This window comes from Triticum aestivum, chromosome 4A (assembly GCF_018294505.1).
Source record: "Triticum aestivum cultivar Chinese Spring chromosome 4A, IWGSC CS RefSeq v2.1, whole genome shotgun sequence".
NCBI lineage: Eukaryota > Viridiplantae > Streptophyta > Magnoliopsida > Poales > Poaceae > Triticum > Triticum aestivum.
In genome coordinates this window covers 752596913-752618066 of record NC_057803.1, presented here as the reverse complement: position 1 = coordinate 752618066, position 21154 = coordinate 752596913, and the positions used below count along the sequence as shown (strand labels likewise).

The following is a 21154-nucleotide window of genomic DNA, read 5'->3' as shown; positions in this document are numbered from 1 at the left end:
GACCAGAGTGGAGGAGGAAGAACACAGAAAGATTGCCGGCGCACAAACCCTCCCCCGCACGTACGGGACTTTCTGTTATTCAACACGAGCACGAACTCATCCTCCTCAGCGATTACACAGGGATGGTATGGACCTTATACCCGCGAGCTCCGACATTCCGGGCCGCACTCAAACGCACCCACCTGCCACTCGCCACGTCCCGCGTGCACCGGCTCGTGCGCTCCGATCGCGCCCGCACGCGATCGCCGCGGCCATGCAGCGCCCGATGCAGTCCACTCCCCCAAAACCTCGCTCAGAGATGTGCAGCCTCGCGCACACACGCGCTGACCCGCACACACACACGCCTACACGCACGCACGCACCCAGGCTCACTCTGGCTCGAGCCCGACACGACCACCACACGCACACACGCGCTTGCCGTGTCCGCAGCCTAGCTGAGGCTTATATGCCCTACATTTCTCCAACTAAGCCGAGGCTCAGAGGAGGCCGTAGTCCCCGACGTCGACGTCCTCCAGTAGCGCCTACCCCGCCGCGCCGTCGTCGTCGTAACCGCCATCGCCCGCTGCCGCTGCCGAAGCCAACAGCTCCATGCGCCTCCGCGCCGCGTCTGCGTGCCACACCCCACGTCCCCGCGCTCCCGGCCCACGCCCCCGCCGCGCACGTACGCGATCTGCGCACCAGGTCCAGCGCCTCGACGTGGTCCGCACCCGCGGTCCCGGCGCGTCCGACGCGTCCGGTGCGCACCCATAACACGCACCGGTCGCGCCCGGCTCGCCACCGCGCCTCATTCGCCACCGGGCTGCTGTGTGTCGTCGCCTCGCCTCTGCTTCCACCGCACGAATGACGTCACAACGAGCCACAGCCGCGCCCGCCTCCGTGTTCACCACGGACTCGCCGCGCCACAGCCCCGAGCCGCGAGGCTCTGATACCAAATGTTGTTGCCAAAACCGAACCACCGGAGCACGGCGATCACCGGAGACATGACCGGAGTGGAGGAGGAAGAACACAGAATGATTGCCGGCGCACAAACGCCCCCCCCCCCCCCCCCCCCCGCGCACGTACATGACTTTCTGTTATTCACCACGACCACGAACTTGTCCTCCTCAGCGATTACACACGGGTGGTGTGGACCTTATACCCGCGAGCTCCGACATCCCGGGCCGCGCTCAAACGCACCCACCTGCCACTCGCCACGTCCCGCGTGCACCGGCTCGCGCGCTCCGATCGCGCCCGCACGCGATCGCCGCGGCCATGCAGTGCCCGACGCAGTCCACTCCCCCTAAACCTCGCTCAGAGATGTGCAGCCTCGCGCACACACGCGCTGGCCCGCACACACACACGCCTACACGCACGCACGCACCCAGGCTCACTCTGGCTCGAGCCCGACACGGCCACCACGCGCACACACGCGCTCGCCGTGTCCGCAGCCTAGCTGAGGCTTATATGCCCTACATTCTGCGCCTGCGGCGAGCGGAATTAGCGCGAGGAGCAGGAGAGCGTGAATAATAATCATGGAGGAAGAGTAGGCGCCGGGCATGCAAGTGGCATGAAGGCTGAAGAAAAGTAACTGGTTCACACCTTGATTCTTTAATCCTGCAGCTGAGAAATGTGTGGCATGTGCTATATATGCATATCAGTTTTGTAACAGCTGACTGCTGAGAAATGGTCTACCTTTAGGCCCCGCTTGGAATCCCTATAGAAGTTTTACATCCGTATATGAATACCGCTGTATATTACAGGAGATTTGTAAAATACAACCGGATATTCCCACATGTATATGCTGCGCTTGGTTCGTCGGATTTTTGCTTGTTTCGGAGAGTCTCTCCCGTGCGCTATGCCGTTGGTTACCAGAAGAACGAGCGCCAGGCGTCGTCACAGCGCGGCCACGGACGCAGGATCCTGCTGCAGTGGCGAAGGTAATCCGGCGGCAGCGGGGACGTCATGGACCGGTGGTGGTGGAGGCGGACGTTGGGTGCTGCAGCGGCGTTTGGTTGCAGTGGCGGCGAGCGCACGCGCTCCGGCAGTGGCGCAGACGCTGCGGCGCCGTCGACTCGAAGCTCGGCGGCGCGCAAGCACCCATGGTGGTGGCTGCGGACGCTCGGCGTCAATGGCGGGCCGTGGTGGTGGAGCTGATGCGGCAGGACTGCAGGAGGCGACTGTGCTGGTGACGATGGTGTCTCCGGAGAACGGCGGCGGTGGCCTCGGCGTGCTCCGGTTGAGCCGTTGCGGCGCTTACCTCGGCTGTGGCTACCTAGTCAATCACGACCGAGCAAGAACGGCGGAATACCAGCAACTAGGAAAAACGACGGACATAGCAGTGTTTTGCAAACCGACGGAATACCAGCGATATCCAAGTGTAAAGTGAAACCGGGTATAAAAGTTACGACGCAAAAACACCGATCCAAGTAGATCGTCCGTTTTATTTTTATGGGGGTATACTTTACACGTGTAGATGGCTGGGAAACGGCAATCCAAGCGCAGCCTTAGTATTTCTACCCGGTTCCGCTCCATTTTCACACTACTTGTTTCATGTTTAATTAAGGTTTCGCTTACATCCGGATGAGTTGCCCTTTTCGACTCTGTTTCCCATTGGTGCGGCGTTGTATTGACTCTCTCAAGTGCTTTTGTCTTGCTCTTTCTCAACGTTGAGAACCAGCAAGTGCTCTTTCTCAAGTGCTTTTCCATGGTGAAGATAGTGGTGGAGAATGTCATGGCGGCTAAGGTCTGAGGTCTAATAACGGCGGACTGAGTCTTGGAAGCAATGAGGACTTTGCTTGGTGTTTCTTGACTTGTAGCAGCGGCATCAGCAAGCAGGGGAGGCAGCACAGGAGGATAACATAGTCTTATCTTTTAGGGTGAAAATCCAAGATCTGGTCTTAAGTAGTTGTGCCTGGCAATGGCCTTGTTGGAGGCATTGTTTTGAGAGCGCGCAGTTTCTCTGTGGTGAAAACCTGAGATCTATTATCGGGCGGCAACGGCACTTGTGCACTATTTCCTTTTTGTAGGCGTCACCGTTGGAGAATTTGAACTCCTGGTGCTGCCTTCGCAGTGGTTTGTGTTGCCTCTACATATGGTATTGATCACCGTAGCGAGATCTTCAGTATTAATTTTCTTCTTCTTATTTGTTGTAGGCCTGTGTGCATCTATAATGTCTGTAGGACATTTCGGTGTAATTGGTATCTTCACGGTATTAATATATTCCCTGTGTCGAAAAGTAACTAGTTCACACCTTGATTCTTTAATCCTGCAGCTGAGAAATGTGTGGCATGAGCTATATATGCATATCAGTTTGTAACAGCTGAGAAATGTTCTACCTTTAGTATTTCTAGCCGGTTCCGCTCCATTTTCACACTACTTGTGTCATGTTTAATTAAGGTTTCGCTTACATCCGGATGAGTTGCCCTTTTCGACTCTTTTTCCCATTGGTGCGGCGTTGAATTGACTCTCTCAAGTGATTTTGTCTTGATCTTTCTCAACGTTGAGAACCAGCATGTTTGCAGAGCCGAAACTGTCAAGAGTAGACCTAGCTTGTTGTAGTATAAACAGCTGAGTGTTGGAGTGCATCTGCTGCAGCCAGCCAGTGGTGTAGTGAGTGTGTATCCAAGCAGCTCTTAGTAACTGGGAGGACATCAAAAGAGAAGGTCCAGCTGGCATGTGTATATTTCTATGAAAAAGATTATTGACTGGGGGGTCACCAAAGAGCTACCAAGTAGTCATGTTGGAGTTCCCGGTCAAGCAAACCTCCTTAGCTGCTTCACGAGAATGCATGGTGAAAGTCTGATATCCTGCTTCCACTAGCATGCAACCTACACAAACACCTAGCTACATACATGTGGTATGAGGCATCGATCCACTCTTCCATCGAGAGGGCACCCCCTCGCGTCGCCTCCCCTCGGGCGGCGCCAGGGGCCCCAACCCTAGCGCCGCCAACCCCTCCCTCCCACCCCCTCCTGCCGCCGCTGCCGCCGGCGTGGGCCGCGGTGGCGGCGGGCCCGGTGCCAAAGCTCCTGGGCGGGTGGTTGCGGCGGATCGCATCTGAGGCGGCGGGGGCGGCCCTTCTCATGAGATCCAACGGCGGCGGCTAGGATGGAGAATCCGGGCTGTGCGGCGGGGGCCGGAGCACCATCGCCGGCGGTGCGGCAGATCTGCTTGGACGGCGGCGGTGGCAGCGCCCCATCCGGCGGGGAGGGCTGTCCTGGTCGCGATGGTGGCGGCGGTTTCCGCGGATCCAACGCCTCGTTTGGATCCGTCGCGGGGAGGCATTCCGCCGACCAGCGGCGCGTGGAGGGACCGGTGAGGAGATGCCGGATCTTCGCCGGAGTACCAACGACGACATACGCCTTCGTGGCGAGGTTCCGCTCGGTTCCAGCCAGCAGTCACGAGGTCGGGAAGACGTGGCTTCCGGTGAAAATCGCGCCTGACTGTGGTCTTGGCGGACGATGGCGGCGTCTCAGACGTTGTTTCCTTCTGGAGGCATCGTCGTTGCAAGTCACATCAACCTGATCGGGAAGTTCTGGGGGAAACTCTAGATCTGGGTCTACCGGATTGGACGATGACGGTGCCATCGGTATCGTTCTCCCTCATGGGGGCATCGTTTTGGAGCAACTGCTGGTTGGAGGGGACAAGCGGAGGAGCGGTGTTTCATCCGCTACATTGATGACGGCGGATCTCGGCGGCGTGGCGCAGTGGAGACTCGGTGCCTGATGAGCGGAGATGGACTCGCGCAGGAGGGTGACGCGGCCTGGCGTCGTGGTGGCGTTGGCAGCAGTTGGACCGGGCAAGGTTGATGCAGCAATACAGATCTGAAGATGGATTGGTGCCAAGTGGTTGCGGCGGCCTCATACCCGGCAGGGGTCCTGGTTGAGAAGGACGCCGGACTAGTGGGTGCCCATACCCGGAAGGTGTCCTGGTTGGGACCTCAAGTCTTAGATGTTAGGTTTGGCTGCATGGTCTGTTTGGTATTAGGCCCAGACTTTCAGCGCCCCTACATCAACTGATAGGGTTAGCGACAGATGCTGCTTTGTTTGGTGGCTTCAGACTTATTGTTGTATGACTTTGTAAAGTCTTGTGTCAATAATTAATAAAATGGCCATATGCATCGTCACGATGCAGAGGCCGGCGGTCCTCCTCCTTTTCTAAAAAAAAAACATACATGTGGTATAACAAAAGTAAACATGCAAATACATTAATGAATATTAGTGCCAACAGTTTTTAGGTATCTGTTACTGCTATCGGCTCCAAATTAATCTCATTGGTTACGGGCTACTGCAGTTGTTCATGCATTGCAACAGTAAGGGAAAGCTCTTTCTTGTACAAATCAAGTTTAGTGGAGTTCATACATGCTAGTAGTATCGTAGGCAGGGAGTGCGCTAATCACCAATAATGTGTACAGTGCAAACAATGTGTTTCCCGATATGAGTAATAACGTGTCGATCCTCTTCTTCCGACCCTGTCAGCTGCCAAATAATTGACGTGTTCTTCCCGCAAGAATGAAATAAAAACAACTAACGTGTTTCCCAATAGGAGTAATATTTGTTAGCAGTAATCTTGATTAGATTGATGAGTGCTAGTTAATTAAGGTACGTGTGCATGTTGTGCATGCACGTGAAGTGTCATAGTAGTATACGGTGTACTAGGTTGCCGTGTAGTTTAGTAGATTAGTAGTACGTATTGGAGTCAACTCGTGTACTAGTAGGAGTCTAAGAGTTTAGGCTGAGTCAAAGTCGGTTATGGTTAGCATTGGGGCTGGCCGACGTGTATATATAGATACACAGGGCCTGCAACTTTGTAACCGTGGCAAGAAAATAGAAAAGCAATAAAAAGGAAAATAGAGGGCACGACATGGGCCCTTGGCTATCAGTTTTTGTGTGCGCGTGTTCGTCGTGATTTGATGTGATCGATCCTGAGGGCGAATTTCCAACAATTGGTATAAGAGCTAGGTCGATTGAAGTCGTGCTTGCCCCGGGGTTGCGAACCGACTAGTGCCTCGGGGCGGGCGATATGGTCGCTGGGTGGTGCAGCGACGAGAAAAGAGCAGGCGATGGAGTCGCTGGGTGATGCAGCGGCAAGGAGGATCGGGAGATTGTCATTCGGCGGAGCGGCATGGAGGAAGACGGCGGGATGTCGTCGGCAAGGCGGTGGAAGATGATCATTGATGGTGTGGTGGTGCCAAGGTGCGGTGCCGGAAAGTCGTCAAGATCGTCGTCCGGGGGAGTCGGATGAGTCAAGAAGTCGTGCATGTTTGCATGGTCAGTCGTCTTCGTCGCGTCTGTGAGTCGTCGTCATGTCCAAGTGCTTGTCTTTGTGCGGATCTGTTGAAGATGGAGCGTGTCACACTCGATGGGCTGTCTGGTGTGGTGTAGCACCAAGGGCGAAGACGTGAAGCGAAGATCAAGCTCAAGCGTATAGTGGGATGAGGACCAGTGAAGGGGAGCCTCTTCAATGAGGACCTGTCTCTACATGGGACGGTGTGTGATCCGTTGGCATGTATTGCGTTAGGGGTGACCGATGGTGTTGCTTGACAGCGTGACTGGGAGTCTGGATCGTACGTTGAGATGGATCGTCAAGTCGCAAGTCTACAACGAGCCAAGATGAGGAGAAGCACAAGGAGATGACATGTCAAGATTAGGGAAAGATTGTTAGCAGTAATCTTGATTAGATTGATGAGTGCTAGTTAATTAAGGTAGGTGTGCATGTTGTGCATGCACGTGAAGTGTCATAGTAGTATACGGTGTACTAGGTTGCCGTGTAGTTTAGTAGATTAGTAGTACGTATTGGAGTCAACTCGTGTACTAGTAGGAGTCTAAGAGTTTAGGCTGAGTCAAAGTCGGTTATGGTTAGCATTGGGGCTGGCCGACGTGTATATATAGATACACAGGGCCTGCAACTTTGTAACCGTGGCAAGAAAATAGAAAAGCAATAAAAAGGAAAATAGAGGGCACGACATGGGCCCTTAGCTATCAGTTTTTGTGTGTGCGTGTTCGTCGTGATTTGATGTGATCGATCCTGAGGGCGAATTTCCAGCAATATTGGTCATACACCTCCAAGCCATACAGTGCAAAACAGCAAATCGCACCTCCACTAGCGATCCAAAGTAAATCTAATCCAGAAATGTTAACGCGCCGATGTTTCCCCGATTAGTTCTGTCTCAAGCGCACCAACAGTCTCGGCGTCAGAAAACTCCTAACCGCCTGTTCCATCCGAGCTGCATCTCCTGGAGCGCGAAGAGCTCTCCAGCTGCAAGCTCTCTTTGATCCCCTCCAAGACCTCCACCATCGTCGGCCGGTCCCGTCCCGTGTGCTCCGTGCACCGCAGGGCCAGCTCCGCCACCTTCCACACAGAGTTGATGTCGCAGTCTCCTCTTATCATCGGGTCGGTCATGCTGTCGATGTCACCTTCAGAGAGCCTGTGGCGTGCCCAATGAGAGATGTTGGTTCTCTCTGTGTCGCTGATGATGATGATTGTTGGCTGGCCTGTGATGAGCACCAGGAGAACGACGCCAAAACTGTACACGTCACTCTTCTCGCTCAGATGAGAGGTTGCGTAGTACCTGCTCAGAGCTAAGTCTCACATTTTACTCAAACAAAAAGTGTTGAAACATAATAGGGGCGACCTATGCGCAACAATTGTTTCAACAGAAATATGATAAATGAGGGTCAAGAACGTGCATGCGTACTCTGGGTCCAGGTAGCCTAGGGTACCAGCTGGTTGGGTGGTTGTGTGTTTTCTCGTGCCACCGCTGAAAGCCCTTGTAAGGCCAAAATCCGATAATTTTGCCTCCATATTTGAAGTAAGTAGAATATTCCCAGTCTTGACATCTCTATGTATCAAGGGTGGGCTGCAGGATTTGTGCAGGTATTCCAGTCCTACATGCATGGATAATTTAAACTTAGATGATGTCTACACGATCAAAACATCGATGATTTCTAGCATTGAAGGGATATGGTATATAGACAACAGCCCACATGTGAAAAAGAAAAAGAAACTTTCCGCATACCGTAGGCAGAGTCCAATGCAATCTTCAGGCGTTGCAGCCAATTAAGGGATTCTTGACCTGTCAACAAAAACTAAATTAGATAAACTAGTTAACTTTCAAGAGAGGGCTGGTAACCTGATGCAGTAGTAGCTTACTATTTTTCAAGTATTCATTCGTAAACCAGCTTTCAAGTATTTTGCAAGCAACCAAATTTACATACTTCTATAGTAAGAACTCAGAAACAATGGTTTGCGATTTTACCTAGCTAACATTGGGTAACTAATCTGTCTGACGGTTGAGGCCTGTATCTATATGTGAGTAGTGTCTATTCGTTGCAGGTCTGGTCATATAGGAAGAAGTAGAAATGTCGATATCTTAAGACTTTAGAATGTTCGCAGGAGCATAGAGTAAATTACCAGATATTTACGATGTTTTAGGATATGTCACCCCCATCTCATTGACAAGCGGACACAAGACCCGCAAGTTAGTGGGACAAGGGGCATCATGTCCTGAACTTGTGTCACTAAAGAAATACAGAAATAGGAAAAACACAAGAATGGAGTGACATATCATCTTCAATACTACAGGATTCGTATGGGTGTGTGATTGTGTGCAGGAAATACGTATGATCCTTCACATGAGGTTGGAGTGGGCAAATTTTCCTATAGAAACTAGTACAGATGAAACCCCAAGAAAATTTCTTGTGGAATGTATTCCTATGAATCAAACAATCCTCCAAAGTTCCTTTAGTAATCTTTTGAATCAAAGAGTCCCTGAGTTAGGAGCAGCTGAGATTTTGTTGAGCAGAAGCTTGCAGGACATACTCCGCAACCATGCTGAACTTACCTTTGCACTCCCGCAGAATGATGTGGGAGTGGGGCAAAAGTTACTAACCTCTGAGCCGGTCCTGCAGGTTTCCTCCATCCATGTACTCATAGACAAGGCTTAGATGTTTTCTATCCCTGCAAAAACCAACTAAGGACACTAAGTTCTTGTGATGGACCCTCGCTAGGTGCTGAGCCTGCGGTATGGATATGATAATTCCAATATTTTAAATAGCGCGCTATAAAATATAGCGAGGCCCTTCTCTAAATGCTACACAAGTTATAGCACGCTAATAGCGTGCTATATTTCAAAATAGCGTTTGCAAAAAAAATCAAATATATCTAGAAATAAAGTATTTAAGCAACTAAATTTTTCATAAGAGCAAGCAATATATGCATAAGGGCCAAATCCAGCACATAAAAATAGTAAGTCTCAAACATCAACAACCATAGTTTTAAGAGTCTCTAACATCAACAGCCACCGGGGCAGCCACCTGGGCTTGCTGGTTAGGTCTCGTGGGAGAATCTGATAAAAGGAGTGAGAAAGCTGGTGGTCGTGGGTTGGTTTTGGCCTGCTGGGCCTGCTGGGCTGTGCTTATTTCAGTTTTGCATGATCTGCACGTCGTAACGTTACAACGTTACAAAGTTATAGCGTGTGTAGCACGCTAATTACGCGATTAGCGGCGTAGCGTCTGATTTTGTCAAAACGTAACGTCTCCCTTTCAAATATGCTATAACCGCGTTATAACGGCGAAATAGCGTGCTATTTAAAATATTGGATAATTCATAAACCGGCAATATGTATTGTATGATATCTGATACACATATACTAATTTTCTTGAGTGGTAAATGTACATGACTGACTACATGTACCTCAGCTAAAAATTCTGCATAACCTTGTGAAGATGTCTCTGAAAGCATCTTTACTGCACCAGGAGTTCCATTCTCCAAACAGCCAAAATACACAGGGCCAAATCCACCCCTTCCGATTACAGTGTTGAAGTTATTGGTAATGATCTTGAGTTCCTTGTACTTGAAGCTCCAGTTCTCGAACTGATTAGCAGAACGAGGCACATCTAAAGGCAGCATAAACACTGCTCGTATTTTAGTACGCACTCAAAAGGAATGCCAATCAATCATGCTAAACTCCCTTGGTAATACCACTATTCATAAGTTGATATTGATTTTGTTACCTGGTCTCTTCTTCCTTCTGGACCAAATGACAAGCACAAGCAGAGCCACAAGAACTAGAGCGGCAATTACAGGAACAACAATTTGGAGTATAGATTTTGTTTTCTTCTTTTTGTTTGGAGATGGGTTGCAAGGAGGACTTCCACATAGGTTTGGGTTATTGTCGATCCTAGAAAAATCTCAGGAAAGATTTAAGAATGTTAAATTTGGAGTTATTGGAAATACCTGTGATTCAGGTATTATAGTACTCTCCTAGCTTATAATTTACAGAGAGAAATCCACATATTTTCTATATTATTTTAATTAAGCTGCTTTTATGGTAATGCTGATGCATAATGCCACATGTTTGCTACGTGGCATCTCAGTCATCACAAGACCTCTTGGGATAGGGCCAAGGGGGTAAAATATATTGATGCAAGAGTTCAAGGTAAAAAAATAACAATTCCAAAGTTCAAGGTTGAAAAGTGAACTAATAGATCAGGGTTCAAAGTTGACTTCTTTTTTATTGAACTTATTGCAAGTGTGCTTAAATAGTACTAGATGAACATATATTTTTAACCACTAGCTCTCATTATCACTTAGTCAAGTAAATGTGAAAAATATAAGAATTATAATGGTAATATGCCCATGGTAACTAGACCGGGAAAGAGGTTCAAATTATCCACATTTGATTTGAAGAAAATATCTACTGCAACCAATTGCCTCCATCAAATTCATCGACGATGGTGTTGTTGAAGTGTATGTGTATTGCCTAGCCCTTTTCATCTGTTCAGCCTTTTTGTTGTGTTGCCTAGTGCATGAAGCTTAACATGGTACATGGCCCAAAGCCTTGAGTTCAAGTCCCGACTTTCACAATTTATCCAAAAATTGCTGCTGCTCCCCACTTTGTTCACATATAGGCCTCATATGTCATGCCTCTGAGTCTATTTGAGTGTTGGCTTTCCACGTCACACATGATAGGGGGTGTTGAAGTGTATATGAGGATTGTCTAGACCTTTCTATCAGTTTGAAATTTTTGTTGTATTGGTTAGTGCATGAAGCTTAACAGGTGTAATGGCGATATATAGGAAACATGTGCAAACCTTAGTGTCAGAAATCCGTCCTGAGATTTTTGTAGCAGGTTCATAGGAATTGGTCCATTGAGGTCGTTGCTTGACAAATCCCTATAAGAGATAAAGAAACTGAAAAGTGGTTCTATGCTATACAGTTTGCAATACAAGTCAGATTGTCGGGACACGTACAAAAATGTAAGTGATGGCACTTGACCCAGAAAATAAGGTATTGTTCCCGATAGATTGTTGTGTGATAGATCCCTGGAATGAAAAGTGACATGAAACACTCACAAACAAATGCTTAAGTATGATGGAATGAATTCCCTTGCTTTCAACAAGTTTGAGCTTTCATAGTGAGATACTTTGTACTTGGGCTCAACAACAATAATTACCGACCTCAAGATTTGATAAACTTTCCATGTCAAAAAAGGTCGGACAAATACAGTTCAAAATCAAAACTCAACGTTGCTTTTAGTTTTTGCAAGCCTGTAGCTTCTAGGTTTCATATGGTAATGTGTTACTAACGTTACTGGCAGAGACAATACTGAGCGGTCTTGGGGAGACTCTTCGTATAGTCTTAGGGAAATCTGAGGTGGTAATCTAAAGAACTTACAAGCGTTGGAGCAATGTTAGCTGGCCAAAGGAAGCATCTATTTCACCAACCAACCCACTGGATGACAAGTTTCTGCAAGGAAGATGGAACAATCATCATACGTGGAACTGCACACACTACTCATTTTACATCGCATATAAGTTATGTTCTTTAGAACTCACAGGGCAGTTATTCTTGGGGGACCACCGGGAATGTAACTGCAATCCAAACCATACCATGCAAAAGATATAGGGGCGCACGGATCACCCACCCAGTTTCTCTTCACCGCAAACTTTGTCTGGATTGTCATCATAGCATTGGCTGAAGATACCAAATAAACGTGTAGGCGAAAATGTACATATTCAGTTATGCACATATCGGGATGAACGAAACACCCATGCACTAAAACTAAACTGAGCAGAAGAACACTGAAACTACATTCAGCAGAACATTATTGAGATGATGTGGTAGATACGTCCAATTATGAACTTATGTGTGTATTTATAAGTTAAGATCTACGTAAGTTAAAATATAGTGTGTGAATTTAGCGTGATTTCTTTTAAATTCTACTAATCAGACCCAAATTTTTTTGGTTTTGAATTCTCATGACAAGACTACTCTTTGCCTCAGCAGTTAAGTAGCACATTAGTTTTGGTGACTTGACTGACCCAAGTAATTAAATTAGAGCTACCAACATAAGAAGAGGATGCCATAGTATACCATCTAAAGATGCAGTAGTAGATTCATTCAGGGGCCACACCATGAATATCTCCATTGCGTTGATCAAAGGCGGGAGCACAGATTTTGATGTTGCCAGGAGGGAGATGCTGTGCTCGCCTGAGCCTTGGACAATCGCTGGGAGAACAGTAGCAATCAAGTAGGTTGGACTGAATCCAGCAACTAATTGGTTGTTGTCCACTGATACATCAAATTGCCTCAACCCTTGGACAGCCTCCAGCTCGGCAAAGTAGAGTGCAAGAGAGTACTTGGTGTCAACGCCAACACCCATGGATGCATCTGCACTCCAGGATATGTCCATCCTTGAACCATTCACTGGAGTGGATGCACTACGCATCACTGCCGATGGTGCATCGTAGTTGTTGTTTGGAGAGTTCTGGACAGGCTCATCCGATTTGTTGGTTACATCTGTCCAGCTGGGAACATCTTGGTATCTTTGCCACATACGGTCGTAGGGGTCATCCGGGAACCTTGGGTAATTATTGAAAGGAATAACATTGAGCATGGTCAATTTAACGTAATAAGAAGAAGAAAGGAAGAAACATTAATTACATAGTCTATCAACCTATCTAAGTAATAACTTTGCCCGATCTGCTCACCTAATGTGCCCATAGTTTGTTCCGAAGTGGTAGCGATTGGGTCCAAAACCAACTGTGTCACGAAAAAAGCTGAGCAAAACAAAGGTCTGTCCCACATTCACCTGCGGATAAAGATTTTCTTTGAGTGACCTCAAATCAAGCCCTGAGATGAAAGGTGTTCCGGATCCTATATTCACCAAGCAAATCTGCAGGAAGTCGGCAGGGCACAAAGCAATTATCTCAAACACATACGCTGTACTAGAATTGACAATGTTCACTGTTGTCCAGTAGTTGGCCCCGAAGTAAAGATCAAAGGTAGGAAGCCTATTTAGCTTGTCATAGTCACCATAGCCAAATGCAGCCCTAACAAGGTACTTGCCACCCGGTTTTAGGGACCGCAGTGTGTAGCAGTTACGTTCTCCGGTAGGGAAGAAGCGAAGATTATGGTACCGGTATGCAAGGTCGGGTTGCAAATTCTCCATGTCAACATTGTGGATCAGTCCTGTATCAGTGAAACCCTCATCCCATACATATGATATACCTGTCTTGGAATCTGTGTAAGTCGGGTCTGTGGTATATCCACAGTCGATGCGTATGAAACCTGACAAATGGATATGAAAATGGAATGGGTGTTAGGATCTAATAAATGCATATTTTCTGACCCTATCAACAACGATCATTGCCGTGCTACAATTGCAAGCAACCAGACAAGCCTGAAAAAGTGATACAACATGGTTTTTTCATGGAAAACATAGTTTTGATCTTTAAGAAAACTACAAACACAGCAGCAACAAACCCTTTCCGAATCTCGCCCTTCATCGTCTCGCTGCACCCAATCACCTCCTGCTGTCTCACACCACTAATCCCGTTCATGGCAACTGCCAAAACCCATCTAAAGTTGGCATATAAGGCCCCCGAGTAAACAAGTTCAATCTTGTTCCCCGTGGTTGTGGGGTATCATTTTTTTTCAGTAATAATGGGTGAATTTATTGATTTAAAATAAAGCATCAAGGGGACGCAAATACAACGAGTACACCCTAGGCTTCTGCATATTTAGGATGCATAGAGCCTATAAAACATGGCGGCAAAAAGCAAAGTCATATAAAACCAAACCTATTCCTTGGCGGAGGAAAAGGAAAAGGAAACCTTTGGTAGCATGAATTCCTTGCTAATATTTTACCTGTCACGGGAAGATTTACGACGTAAACAAAATAACTGGTGCAAATGGAGCTCATTTACCACGTAGGGTCAAGAGAGAAGGGATGTTATTAGTTACCGTGACTGTCAAGCTGACCATGGATGCAAATGGAGCTTAAAGACGTCATAAACAGCAACACAACCATGGTCCAGCGACGCACTGCATGAGCCATCCATTGTGAAGGCATATGGCACCCCAATTACAAACTGGCCAAGACCCAACCTCACGGTTTATTTATATATAGTAAGAGAGACAATGGTATAATGAAACAGGACGGAGTCTACCATATATAGAAGGATGACCCAAAGAAGCACACATCGTAATCCTCTCCTCAAACAGTATGGCGCCAAACAACTACTAGAGTAGTTCGGGCAATCCAATACAACAGTGGCAAAGAAACATTTTCTTTATTCCCTTCTGTATGCATCTGTGGACCAACAGCTAGTACGTAGCTTGTGATGCCACAGCTAAGCCAGTATGCGTGCTGGCTCAAGCTCAAAGCAGAGCAAGGCAGAAGATATGTTTTGCGAAAAAACTTCTAATCTATTAAACATTCGTCATCACGGCAATCGAGAGTACCAGTCAACCGCACCTTGTGGAGACCACCGGCGGTCAATCACCAGCACCAGCTGCTAAATCCATCGACGGCCGACCGAGAGCAGAGCCACCAGATACAACACCAACACCGCACCATGCCGACAAGGAATGGACGTGTGCCACCCGAGGTCGCGAGCCACAATAGTTCCACGTCGCACCTCTCCACTAGATTTAAGGATAGAAGTCGTCGTGTGTTGCTCTTCTCAAGATTTAATGATACATCCAACTTTCTAATGTCGCATATCATATGCTAACAAGGTATCACCTAAACATGAGATGGGGAAAATGGTGTCGCAATCTGGATGTATCTCAACCGGCATGTACTCCTTCCCAGTCATGCTCATAAGCTTGTTGAAGCTGGCAGTATGCTTCAGGACAAATTCTTTACTATCGCAGTCCTGAAGGCATCTGAGTTCTAACCGAGAGATTTGGTTGTTATCATCGAAGGAAGCTACAGTGTAGTGTAAGTACCCCTCCGACAATCCAAATCTCCAGCCGTATGTGTCAGCGATTCTATTGGCGGTACTAGAATTCATGAAGTCGATCAAGAGAAGCAGCGGGGGGTGGAAGATTCATCTCGTGGGCCATCAGGCCGGCCCACTCGCGATCGCAAGATTCCCCAGTGGCTTGCAGACAAGGACTGGGGAGCAACTAGTTAACGAGCGCTCCTTCGGGAGCCTCGCAACGATCAGCGCCACTTGGCGCGCTCTCAGCCATTCGCCACGTGTCACGCTCTGGACGCTCCCTTCGGATTTTGTTTTTTTTTTATTTTTCCGCACGCGTTTTCGGCTTTTTAAACTGTTTTTTTCTTGCTTTTTTCAACGTTTTCGTTTTCCCTCGGTCTTTCTTAGCTTTTCGACCAAATATTTTTTTAAAAAAAATTTGCGTGAAAAAATGCGTTTTCTTTTTTTTTTCCTTTCGCGAAAGTCACGGTTTTTCTTCCGCGAGAGGAACGGTTGTGCTTTAGCGAGAGTCACGGCAGTGCCTTTCGGAAACAAAAAAACGCATTTTCTGTTTTTTTTTCTTTCGCGAGAGTCACGGTTTTGCTTCCGTGAGAGGCACGGTTGTGCTTTCGCGAGAGTCACGACCGTGCCTCTCGGAAAGGGAAAATAAAACGCGTTTTCTGTTTTTTTTCTTTCGTGAGAGTCACGGTTTTGCTTCTGCGAGAGGCACGGTTGTGCTTTCGCGAAAGTCACGGCTGTGCCTCTCGGAAAGGGAAAAATAAAACGCGTTTTCTATTTTTTTTCTTTCGTGAGAGTCATGGTTTTGCTTCCGCGAGAGGCACGGTTGTGCTTTCGCGAAAGTCAAGGCCGTGCCTCTCGGAAAGGGGAAAAAATACACGTTTCTGTTTTTTTTTCTTTCGCGAGAGTCACGGTTTTGCTTTTGTGAGAGGCACGGCTGTGATTTCGCGAGAGGCACGGGCGTGCCTATTTCGGAAAGGGAAAAAAACCATGCTCCCGGTCTGGTTTTTTTGCTCGGTTTTTTTCGTCTTGTTTTTTTCATGAAAAAAAAGTTCGTCAAAACCTATCAACATGGGATCTAGTTTTGAAGATCTTGACGCGAGGCATCCAATGGTGAAAACGGTTCGAGGTTTGGATGCACGGTTTAAGAGATAAAACGTTTTGAATAAACGGATCTACGAAAAAAGGGAAAACTCCCCGGTTGCGACAAGTGGCGCGTTGCATGTGCGTCACTTGTCGTGACCTGGGAAAGTGGAGTGTTCTTTGCAACGAGTACTCCTTAATTAGTGATTTCGCAAGGACTGGGCCTGCTAGGGTAGACGGATCTTGTCGGCACGCACCATCAAGAACTGCAGCATGGCTAGGACCCGGATGCGGAACGGGTCGAGGTGCCACCCTTGGGGGAGGTTCACGTCGGGTAACGATAGTGGGACACCCATGAGCTAGGAATGCATGCAAATGAACAGCGAGCGGTCGGCTTTTGGATTTGTGCCGGCGCGTTGGGCTGGCGTTTTTATTCGTTTCGACCCAAACGATCACGCGCGTACCATTTGGGTCGGCACGTTAGAGTTGCTCTTATTATCATGCATGATTGTGCCAACAAAGGGTGTCAACGAGGAGGACAGGGCCGAATTGAAGATGGACAACGATGGGCCAAATGGTGGATCTGTACGTACCAGTGGGTGGGTGGCCGGTGAAGCAATTGATTGAGTGGGCCAGAAATGTCACCAGCAAATTCAGTATACAGGCCCGTCCCGTGGTAACGTGAGACAAACGAACAACCAATTTTCTTTTCTTCATATATACTAGCAAAAGAGCCCGTGAGTTGCAACGGGAGAGAAAACATAACACACGCTCTTAACTCAACAACCGTCACTCAAGACCACAATAGGTCCATTTTTTTTATTTTTGCGAGGCATCATATTTATGTTGCCGCTTATCCTCCTTCTCATCCTCGCCAGCGATGGCCTCGGTGTTCACACAAAACAACAAAAAAATGTGTGTTGAATATGGTTAATTCTAAGGCGTTCTCTCTCCCTCTCTTCTCCCTCTCCCTCTCCCTCTCTCTCTCTCTCTCTCTCTCATTCTCGCGATGAGAAATCTGTTGTTTTCCCCTGCGACATTTTTCAGAGGTATGCATGTGTAGTTATCGATGTCTTCTTTTCCCTATATGGTTATAGTGGGGTGTTTATTTGCAATCTGGATAGCCGCCGGTATGAAAAAAAACGGATCTTGCACTATAAATTATAAGTTTGCTTTCATAACAATATTTTAAAAATAACAGGTAAAATTAACATCATATTTAGATTCCACACATTTTTCTAATAAAATTTCATATATAACATGTTAAAATCGAAGTTACGGTTTAAAAGATACAGATAATTTAGAAAATCATTTGGTTTAACTCAAATATATTTCAAAATAATATTTAAAAATATTTAACAGGTAAAAATAATCTCATATTCATATTCTACATATTTTTCTAATCAAATTTCGTATATAACATGTTCAAATCGGAGTTACGGTTTAAAAGATATGGATGATTTTAAAAAGAATTTGTTTGACTTAAATATGATTCGCGCGGATGAATTACCTAAAACATCAGGGGGGGTTCAAAAAATGTAAAATAACGGTTCGGGTGTGACTTAAATCCGGACGGCGGGTTTATTTCAAGAAAAAGACAGGGACTTTTATGTAAAATGCCATGACGGACGAAGGAAACCCAATTTGCTTTATTATTAGCTAAAGATAAAGATATATTGGTTCTTTCGCACACTCCTGGGCTAACGCCGACCGTCTGAGATGGGCTCTCTGCTCATGCCGCTGCTGGGCAGTGTGGCAGCCAAGGCCGGTGACGCGCTGGTTGCCGAGCTGCTGCGGGCGTGGGGGTTGGCCAAGTCCCGCTGGAAGCTTGAGCGCCACCTCGCCGCCGTCCAGTGCATCCTGCTGGACGCCGAGGCCAGGAGTCACACCAACCTCGGCGTCCGCCAATGGATCAAGGACCTCAAGAGTGCCGCGTACCAAGCCGACGACGTCATCGATGACTTCTTCTACGAGGCGCTGCGCCGCCGTGCTGCCAAGATCCGCCACCCCTACATGGCGTGCAAGGTTCGTCCTCGCCCAACCTTCTCCCCACAGAAAAAGTACCCCGCCCTGGTTGGCTCTGTTTTCGGTATAAGGTCTTGATTTGAAAATGGAACTCTTCTAATTCCAATTTATTTGTTTTCATATTAGGTGCTGAGCTACTTCACAGTCAATAGCCCAGTTGTTTTTCGTTTTCACATGAGTTGGAAGTTGAAGGATGCCCTTGAGACGATTGATGAACTCGTTGTGGAGATGAACAATTTCTGCTTCCAACAACATGCCGAGGCACCAAGTGTTGTTCATCCGCAAACACACTCTCGTGTTGATGAATCAGATATTGTCGGCAGACAAGATGACAAGGAACAAGTGGTAAAGATATTGCTTGATCACAATAGCAGTAACAATAATAATGTCATGGTGCTCCCCATAGTTGGTATGGGGGGAATTGGTAAGACTACCCTTGCCCAACTTGTGCACAATGATCGTAGGGTAAATCATCATTTTGAGCTGGTATTATGGGTATGTGTCTCTGACAAGTTCGTTGTCGAAGAAATCATCCGATCTATAATAGAAGTGGCCACGATGAAGAAGTGTGATTTGACTCAGATGGAGGCAATGCAGAAGAAACTTAGTGAAGTGTTGGGCAACAAAAGGTACCTCCTAGTGTTGGATGATGTTTGGAATGAAGATAGTCAAAAGTGGGATGATCTGAGATCTTTGTTATGCCCAGATGATGATGGCAGTGCACATGCTGGCCCAGGCAATGCTATAGTTGTGACAAGCCGCAACAATCAAGTTGCTTCTATCATGGGCACAGTTCCTCCACATCAGATATCACTTCTAAATGTGGATCAATCATGGGAACTATTTTGCAGAATCGCATTTGGAAGGGAAGTGGAACAACAAGAATAATTTATTTCAATGGCTAAGAGTATTGTTCACAAGTGTAAGGGATTGCCTCTTGCTATCAAGACTATATCAACTTTACTTCGTTCAAAGAATCACAGTCAGTGGTTCACTATTGTGGATAGTGATGTCTGGAAGAGTGACATCCTCGCAACTGGGATTGTACCTGCACTACAGCTCAGCTACAATCACTTGTCATCAGAAGAAAAAAAATATGTTTTCCATTCTGTGCTATTTTCCCAAAGGATAGCCTGATGGGTAAAGACATGTTAATACAGTTATGGATGGCAAATGACTTTATTGCATCAGAAACAAGAGGCCAACAAATTTTTGATTTACTAGTTTGGAGATGTTTCCTCCAAGTTGTGAACATTCAAAATAATGAGCTCTGTGAATTTCAAGATGAGTTCATGCACCGACCAACTACTTATAGGATGCATGATCTCATGCATGACCTTGCCGACTCTGTAAGCGGAAATGATTGTTCCATTCTGCAAGAATCTTCATCATGTCGAGAAATTCTGCAAGGATCCACAGGCACCAGTTCATTACAGCATGAGGTTCAACACCTATCACTTGATAATGTGAGTTACAATACTATTGCAGCCATGAAGGAAATTCTAGCTCCCCGAGCCCGCACAATATTATTAGTCCGGAAGTTGGATTGGAGGAACGAGACTTATCTGGATATGGTCAAATCTGTGAGTATGGCCACGTCAAAATTCATGTCCTTGCGAGCGACAATCTCAATCGAGACACAAACAAACTTGAAGCATCTTCGCTATCTTGATTGCTCTTATTCTCATATATCTGGGCTGCCTGAAGCCACTGCCAAGTTGTATAACTTGCAAACACTGAATCTCACGGGTTGTAAATGCCTAGAGAAATTACCAGAAGGCATGAGATATATGAGCAGTCTTCGGCACATCTTCCTCACTGGAGCTAACCGGTTGAGGCGCATGCCACAAGGTATTGGTCAGTTGAAATCTCTATGGACATTGACCGATTATGTCATTGATAGTGATGCAGACCGTGGAATTGATCAACTGAAAGATTTGAATATAGTTGGTGCTCTTTCTTTGACTCGGCTGAGAAAAGTGCATAGTTCGGAAAATGCTAAACAAGCCAATTTGACCACCAAGCATAATTTGAAACAATTGTTTCTCGATTGGTATGTACCTGATTGCAGAAGCCATGGAAATGAAGTAGATACTAATACAGAAGGGATATTAGAGGTCCTTCATCCTCACGAAAGCTTTAGTGCTATCAAATTATACTGGTGCCAAACTGTCATCATGGATGCACAACTCTACACTTCTAGAACATCTCAGTAAACTTTGTCTGAGTAACCGCAATTACTGCAAGGATCTTCCAGCATTATGGCAGCTACCCTCCCTCCGACACTTGAGTTTGAAGTATTTGCATAGCTTGACAAGTATGTGTGTTGGTAATGATGATACAAGCAATGGGGAATCCTGTATTTCTCCACCACCCTTCTTTCCTAAATTGGAAACCATGGAAGTTGTGTACATGCCTAAGCTAGAGAGATGGCACGAGGAGGTGACAGGACAAGTAACGGTTGTATCGTTCCCTCGGCTCAAGAAGCTATGGATTTCGGGATGCCAAATGTTAGAGACACTATCGGAGGGACTCATACAGCGTCTCCCAGCCCTCGACTTACTACATATATCAGTCTGCCCCAACTTGAAGGGAGCCTTCTCAAGAGGAGGCGCGTACGGGAATTTGGTTGAAGCAATTCCAAATTTAACTCTGCGTCCTTAGATAATTTATTCGTTCCAGGATTGATGTATTGTTGAGCCCGTTACTTATGTGTATGTGGACTAGCTGCTGTTGAAGAAATTTGAAGGCCTCCTAAACACGTGAGGCAAAGAATTCAGTTTGATATCATCATTATGTACAACATTTTGCTTACATCCTGAAGAGTTGGCTTTTTGACC

General features: G+C 46.9%; 2 pseudogenes; one reads left to right on the top strand and one right to left on the bottom strand.

Annotated features, from left to right (window-relative positions):
- Positions 1 to 7182: 7182 nt before the first annotated feature.
- On the bottom strand, positions 7183 to 13823 carry LOC123084625 (probable LRR receptor-like serine/threonine-protein kinase At1g05700; annotated as a pseudogene).
- A 4185-nt stretch (positions 13824 to 18008) lies between these two features.
- Positions 18009 to 20978, top strand: LOC123084624 (putative disease resistance protein RGA3; annotated as a pseudogene).
- The last annotated feature ends 176 nt before the right edge of the window (positions 20979 to 21154 follow it).